Below are 8,727 nucleotides of genomic sequence, written 5' to 3'. Positions count from 1 at the left end.
TCGTTCTAAATGCTTAATCCCTATGTAAAAAAGTTATTTTAGCAGGAATATGTTATTGAAAAAAATTAGAAAAATTTATTTTAGCCGTAAATCGAAAATAATGGGGACACCGGAGCTGTTCGAAGCGCCGAGCGCGCCGCGTACGCCCGAATATTTTCAAAGTCCCAACGTACCGATCAAGAGTAAAGTACCATTTTCCTACATTAGATTTCGTTCTAAATGCTTAATCCCTATGTAAAAACGTTAGTTAAGCAAGAATATCGTATTTTAAAAAAAATCTAATGATAGGATTTTCCAGAAAATTGAAAAAACCGAAAAATGTCAAGAGTAAAGTGCCATTTTCTGACATTAGATTTCGTTCTAAATGCTTAATCCCTATGTAGAAAGGTTAGTTAAGCAAGATTATCGTATTTTTAAAAAAATCTAATGATAGGATTTTTCAGAAAATTGAAAAAACCGTAAAATGTCAAGAGTAAAGTGCCCTTATTTTAAACATTATATCGTTCTAAATGCTTAATCCCTATGTAAAAAAGTTATCTAAGCAAGAATATGTTATTGAATAAAATGAGAAAAATTTATTTTAGCCGTAAATCGAAAATAATGGGTCGAGCGAATCGGTCGATTGCGCCGAGACGCGCTATGATGCAACAGACGAGCGATTGGAACGCCCGAATATTTTCAAAGTCCCAACGTACCGATCAAGAGTAAAGTACCATTTTCCTACATTAGATTTCGTTCTAAATGCTTAATCCCTATGTAAAAACGTTAGTTAAGCAAGAATATCGTATTTTTAAAAAAATCTAATGATAGGATTTTCCAGAAAATTGAAAAAACCGAAAAATGTCAAGAGTAAAGTGCCATTTTCTGACATTAGATTTCGTTCTAAATGCTTAATCCCTATGTAGAAACGTTAGTTAAGCAAGAATATCGTATTTTTAAAAAAATCTAATGATAGGATTTTTCAGAAAATTGAAAAAACCGTAAAATGTCAAGAGTAAAGTGCCCTTACTTTAAACAATGCATCGTTCTAAATGCTTAATCCCTATGTAAAAAAGTTATTTAAGCAGGAATATGTTATTGAAAAAAATTAGAAAAATTTATTTTAGCCGTAAATCGAAAATAATGGATCGAGCGAATCGGTCGATTGCGCCGAGACGCGCTATGATGCAACAGACGAGCGATTGGAACCCCCGAATATTTTCAAAGTCCCAACGTACCGATCAAGAGTAAAGTACCATTTTCCTACATTAGATTTCGTTCTAAATGCTTAATCCCTATGTAAAAACGTTAGTTAAGCAAGAATATCGTATTTTTAAAAAAATCTAATGATACGATTTTCCAGAAAATTGAAAAAACCGAAAAATGTCAAGAGTAAAGTGCCATTTTCTGACATTAGATTTCGTTCTAAATGCTTAATCCCTATGTAGAAACGTTAGTTAAGCAAGAATATCGTATTTTTAAAAAAATCTAATGATAGGATTTTTCAGAAAATTGAAAAAACCGTAAAATGTCAAGAGTAAAGTGCCCTTACTTTAAACAATGTATCGTTCTAAATGCTTAATCCCTATGTAAAAAAGTTATTTAAGCAGGAATATGTTATTGAAAAAAATTAGAAAAATTTATTTTAGCCGTAAATCGAAAATAATGGATCGAGCGAATCGGTCGATTGCGCCGAGACGCGCTATGATGCAACAGACGAGCGATTGGAACCCCCGAATATTTTCAAAGTCCCAACGTACCGATCAAGAGTAAAGTACCATTTTCCTACATTAGATTTCGTTCTAAATGCTTAATCCCTATGTAAAAACGTTAGTTAAGCAAGAATATCGTATTTTTAAAAAAATCTAATGATAGGATTTTCCAGAAAATTGAAAAAACCGAAAAATGTCAAGAGTAAAGTGCCATTTTCTGACATTAGATTTCGTTCTAAATGCTTAATCCCTATGTAGAAACGTTAGTTAAGCAAGAATATCGTATTTTTAAAAAAATCTAATGATAGGATTTTTCAGAAAATTGAAAAAACCGTAAAATGTCAAGAGTAAAGTGCCCTTACTTTAAACAATGCATCGTTCTAAATGCTTAATCCCTATGTAAAAAAGTTATTTAAGCAGGAATATGTTATTGAAAAAAATTAGAAAAATTTATTTTAGCCGTAAATCGAAAATAATGGATCGAGCGAATCGGTCGATTGCGCCGAGACGCGCTATGATGCAACAGACGAGCGATTGGAACCCCCGAATATTTTCAAAGTCCCAACGTACCGATCAAGAGTAAAGTACCATTTTCCTACATTAGATTTCGTTCTAAATGCTTAATCCCTATGTAAAAACGTTAGTTAAGCAAGAATATCGTATTTTTAAAAAAATCTAATGATACGATTTTCCAGAAAATTGAAAAAACCGAAAAATGTCAAGAGTAAAGTGCCATTTTCTGACATTAGATTTCGTTCTAAATGCTTAATCCCTATGTAGAAACGTTAGTTAAGCAAGAATATCGTATTTTTAAAAAAATCTAATGATAGGATTTTTCAGAAAATTGAAAAAACCGTAAAATGTCAAGAGTAAAGTGCCCTTACTTTAAACAATGTATCGTTCTAAATGCTTAATCCCTATGTAAAAAAGTTATTTAAGCAGGAATATGTTATTGAAAAAAATTAGAAAAATTTATTTTAGCCGTAAATCGAAAATAATGGATCGAGCGAATCGGTCGATTGCGCCGAGACGCGCTATGATGCAACAGACGAGCGATTGGAACCCCCGAATATTTTCAAAGTCCCAACGTACCGATCAAGAGTAAAGTACCATTTTCCTACATTAGATTTCGTTCTAAATGCTTAATCCCTATGTAAAAACGTTAGTTAAGCAAGAATATCGTATTTTTAAAAAAATCTAATGATACGATTTTCCAGAAAATTGAAAAAACCGAAAAATGTCAAGAGTAAAGTGCCATTTTCTGACATTAGATTTCGTTCTAAATGCTTAATCCCTATGTAGAAAGGTTAGTTAAGCAAGATTATCGTATTTTTAAAAAAATCTAATGATAGGATTTTTCAGAAAATTGAAAAAACCGTAAAATGTCAAGAGTAAAGTGCCCTTATTTTAAACATTATATCGTTCTAAATGCTTAATCCCTATGTAAAAAAGTTATCTAAGCAAGAATATGTTATTGAATAAAATGAGAAAAATTTATTTTAGCCGTAAATCGAAAATAATGGGTCGAGCGAATCGGTCGATTGCGCCGAGACGCGCTATGATGCAACAGACGAGCGATTGGAACGCCCGAATATTTTCAAAGTCCCAACGTACCGATCAAGAGTAAAGTACCATTTTCCTACATTAGATTTCGTTCTAAATGCTTAATCCCTATGTAAAAACGTTAGTTAAGCAAGAATATCGTATTTTTAAAAAAATCTAATGATAGGATTTTCCAGAAAATTGAAAAAACCGAAAAATGTCAAGAGTAAAGTGCCATTTTCTGACATTAGATTTCGTTCTAAATGCTTAATCCCTATGTAGAAACGTTAGTTAAGCAAGAATATCGTATTTTTAAAAAAATCTAATGATAGGATTTTTCAGAAAATTGAAAAAACCGTAAAATGTCAAGAGTAAAGTGCCCTTACTTTAAACAATGCATCGTTCTAAATGCTTAATCCCTATGTAAAAAAGTTATTTAAGCAGGAATATGTTATTGAAAAAAATTAGAAAAATTTATTTTAGCCGTAAATCGAAAATAATGGATCGAGCGAATCGGTCGATTGCGCCGAGACGCGCTATGATGCAACAGACGAGCGATTGGAACCCCCGAATATTTTCAAAGTCCCAACGTACCGATCAAGAGTAAAGTACCATTTTCCTACATTAGATTTCGTTCTAAATGCTTAATCCCTATGTAAAAACGTTAGTTAAGCAAGAATATCGTATTTTTAAAAAAATCTAATGATACGATTTTCCAGAAAATTGAAAAAACCGAAAAATGTCAAGAGTAAAGTGCCATTTTCTGACATTAGATTTCGTTCTAAATGCTTAATCCCTATGTAGAAACGTTAGTTAAGCAAGAATATCGTATTTTTAAAAAAATCTAATGATAGGATTTTTCAGAAAATTGAAAAAACCGTAAAATGTCAAGAGTAAAGTGCCCTTACTTTAAACAATGTATCGTTCTAAATGCTTAATCCCTATGTAAAAAAGTTATTTAAGCAGGAATATGTTATTGAAAAAAATTAGAAAAATTTATTTTAGCCGTAAATCGAAAATAATGGATCGAGCGAATCGGTCGATTGCGCCGAGACGCGCTATGATGCAACAGACGAGCGATTGGAACCCCCGAATATTTTCAAAGTCCCAACGTACCGATCAAGAGTAAAGTACCATTTTCCTACATTAGATTTCGTTCTAAATGCTTAATCCCTATGTAAAAACGTTAGTTAAGCAAGAATATCGTATTTTTAAAAAAATCTAATGATACGATTTTCCAGAAAATTGAAAAAACCGAAAAATGTCAAGAGTAAAGTGCCATTTTCTGACATTAGATTTCGTTCTAAATGCTTAATCCCTATGTAGAAACGTTAGTTAAGCAAGAATATCGTATTTTTAAAAAAATCTAATGATAGGATTTTTCAGAAAATTGAAAAAACCGTAAAATGTCAAGAGTAAAGTGCCCTTATTTTAAACAATGTATCGTTCTAAATGCTTAATCCCTATGTAAAAAAGTTATTTTAGCAGGAATATGTTATTGAAAAAAATTAGAAAAATTTATTTTAGCCGTAAATCGAAAATAATGGGGACACCGGAGCTGTTCGAAGCGCCGAGCGCGCCGCGTACGCCCGAATATTTTCAAAGTCCCAACGTACCGATCAAGAGTAAAGTACCATTTTCCTACATTAGATTTCGTTCTAAATGCTTAATCCCTATGTAAAAACGTTAGTTAAGCAAGAATATCGTATTTTAAAAAAAATCTAATGATAGGATTTTCCAGAAAATTGAAAAAACCGAAAAATGTCAAGAGTAAAGTGCCATTTTCTGACATTAGATTTCGTTCTAAATGCTTAATCCCTATGTAGAAAGGTTAGTTAAGCAAGATTATCGTATTTTTAAAAAAATCTAATGATAGGATTTTTCAGAAAATTGAAAAAACCGTAAAATGTCAAGAGTAAAGTGCCCTTATTTTAAACATTATATCGTTCTAAATGCTTAATCCCTATGTAAAAAAGTTATCTAAGCAAGAATATGTTATTGAATAAAATGAGAAAAATTTATTTTAGCCGTAAATCGAAAATAATGGGTCGAGCGAATCGGTCGATTGCGCCGAGACGCGCTATGATGCAACAGACGAGCGATTGGAACGCCCGAATATTTTCAAAGTCCCAACGTACCGATCAAGAGTAAAGTACCATTTTCCTACATTAGATTTCGTTCTAAATGCTTAATCCCTATGTAAAAACGTTAGTTAAGCAAGAATATCGTATTTTTAAAAAAATCTAATGATAGGATTTTCCAGAAAATTGAAAAAACCGAGAAATGTCAAGAGTAAAGTGCCATTTTCTGACATTAGATTTCGTTCTAAATGCTTAATCCCTATGTAGAAACGTTAGTTAAGCAAGAATATCGTATTTTTAAAAAAATCTAATGATAGGATTTTTCAGAAAATTGAAAAAACCGTAAAATGTCAAGAGTAAAGTGCCCTTACTTTAAACAATGCATCGTTCTAAATGCTTAATCCCTATGTAAAAAAGTTATTTAAGCAGGAATATGTTATTGAAAAAAATTAGAAAAATTTATTTTAGCCGTAAATCGAAAATAATGGATCGAGCGAATCGGTCGATTGCGCCGAGACGCGCTATGATGCAACAGACGAGCGATTGGAACCCCCGAATATTTTCAAAGTCCCAACGTACCGATCAAGAGTAAAGTACCATTTTCCTACATTAGATTTCGTTCTAAATGCTTAATCCCTATGTAAAAACGTTAGTTAAGCAAGAATATCGTATTTTTAAAAAAATCTAATGATACGATTTTCCAGAAAATTGAAAAAACCGAAAAATGTCAAGAGTAAAGTGCCATTTTCTGACATTAGATTTCGTTCTAAATGCTTAATCCCTATGTAGAAACGTTAGTTAAGCAAGAATATCGAATTTTTAAAAAAATCTAATGATAGGATTTTTCAGAAAATTGAAAAAACCGTAAAATGTCAAGAGTAAAGTGCCCTTACTTTAAACAATGTATCGTTCTAAATGCTTAATCCCTATGTAAAAAAGTTATTTAAGCAGGAATATGTTATTGAAAAAAATTAGAAAAATTTATTTTAGCCGTAAATCGAAAATAATGGGGACACCGGAGCTGTTCGAAGCGCCGAGCGCGCCGCGTACGCCCGAATATTTTCAAAGTCCCAACGTACCGATCAAGAGTAAAGTACCATTTTCCTACATTAGATTTCGTTCTAAATGCTTAATCCCTATGTAAAAACGTTAGTTAAGCAAGAATATCGTATTTTTAAAAAAATCTAATGATAGGATTTTCCAGAAAATTGAAAAAACCGAAAAATGTCAAGAGTAAAGTGCCATTTTCTGACATTAGATTTCGTTCTAAATGCTTAATCCCTATGTAGAAACGTTAGTTAAGCAAGAATATCGTATTTTTAAAAAAATCTAATGATAGGATTTTTCAGAAAATTGAAAAAACCGTAAAATGTCAAGAGTAAAGTGCCCTTATTTTAAACAATGTATCGTTCTAAATGCTTAATCCCTATGTAAAAAAGTTATTTAAGCAGGAATATGTTATTGAAAAAAATTAAAAAAATTTATTTTAGCCGTAAATCGAAAATAATGGATCGAGCGAATCGGTCGATTGCGCCGAGACGCGCTATGATGCAACAGACGAGCGATTGGAACGCCCGAATATTTTCAAAGTCCCAACGTACCGATCAAGAGTAAAGTGCCATTTTCTGACATTAGATTTCGTTCTAAATGCTTAATCCCTATGTAGAAACGTTAGTTAAGCAAGAATATCGTATTTTTAAAAAAATCTAATGATAGGATTTTTCAGAAAATTGAAAAAACCGTAAAATGTCAAGAGTAAAGTGCCCTTATTTTAAACAATGTATCGTTCTAAATGCTTAATCCCTATGTAAAAAAGTTATTTAAGCAGGAATATGTTATTGAAAAAAATTAGAAAAATTTATTTTAGCCGTAAATCGATAATAATGGATCGAGCGAATCGCTCGATTGCGCCGAGACGCGCTATGATGCAACAGACGAGCGATTGGAACGCCCGAATATTTTCAAAGTCCCAACGTACCGATCAAGAGTAAAGTACCATTTTCCTACATTAGATTTCGTTCTAAATGCTTAATCCCTATGTAGAAACGTTAGTTAAGCAAGAATATCGTATTTTTAAAAAAATCTAATGATAGGATTTTCCAGAAAATTGAAAAAACCGAAAAATGTCAAGAGTAAAGTGCCATTTTCTGACATTAGATTTCGTTCTAAATGCTTAATCCCTATGTAGAAACGTTAGTTAAGCAAGAATATCGTATTTTTAAAAAAATCTAATGATAGGATTTTTCAGAAGATTGAAAAAACCGTAAAATGTCAAGAGTAAAGTGCCCTTATTTTAAACAATGTATCGTTCTAAATGCTTAATCCCTATGTAAAAAAGTTATTTAAGCAGGAATATGTTATTGAAAAAAATTAGAAAAATTTATTTTAGCCGTAAATCGAAAATAATGGATCGAGCGAATCGGTCGATTGCGCCGAGACGCGCTATGATGCAACAGACGAGCGATTGGAACGCCCGAATATTTTCAAAGTCCCAACGTACCGATCAAGAGTAAAGTACCATTTTCCTACATTAGATTTCGTTCTAAATGCTTAATCCCTATGTAAAAACGTTAGTTAAGCAAGAATATCGTATTTTTAAAAAAATCTAATGATAGGATTTTCCAGAAAAATGAAAAAACCGAAAAATGTCAAGAGTAAAGTGCCATTTTCTGACATTAGATTTCGTTCTAAATGCTTAATCCCTATGTAGAAACGTTAGTTAAGCAAGAATATCGTATTTTTAAAAAAATCTAATGATAGGATTTTTCAGAAAATTGAAAAAACCGTAAAATGTCAAGAGTAAAGTGCCCTTATTTTAAACAATGTATCGTTCTAAATGCTTAATCCCTATGTAAAAAAGTTATTTAAGCAGGAATATGTTATTGAAAAAAATTAGAAAAATTTATTTTAGCCGTAAATCGAAAATAATGGATCGAGCGAATCGGTCGATTGCGCCGAGACGCGCTATGATGCAACAGACGAGCGATTGGAACCCCCGAATATTTTCAAAGTCCCAACGTACCGATCAAGAGTAAAGTACCATTTTCCTACATTAGATTTCGTTCTAAATGCTTAATCCCTATGTAAAAACGTTAGTTAAGCAAGAATATCGTATTTTAAAAAAAATCTAATGATAGGATTTTCCAGAAAAATGAAAAAACCGAAAAATGTCAAGAGTAAAGTGCCATTTTCTGACATTAGATTTCGTTCTAAATGCTTAATCCCTATGTAGAAACGTTAGTTAAGCAAGAATATCGTATTTTTAAAAAAATCTAATGATAGGATTTTCCAGAAAATTGAAAAAACCGAAAAATGTCAAGAGTAAAGTGCCCTTATTTTAAACATTATATCGTTCTAAATGCTTAATCCCTATGTAAAAAAGTTATCTAAGCAAGAATATGTTATTGAATAAA

The sequence above is a fragment of the Megalopta genalis genome, unplaced genomic scaffold (assembly GCF_051020955.1).
Source record: "Megalopta genalis isolate 19385.01 unplaced genomic scaffold, iyMegGena1_principal scaffold0155, whole genome shotgun sequence".
In the NCBI taxonomy this organism is placed as follows: domain Eukaryota; kingdom Metazoa; phylum Arthropoda; class Insecta; order Hymenoptera; family Halictidae; genus Megalopta; species Megalopta genalis.
Note: the sequence above shows the minus strand (reverse complement) of the source record.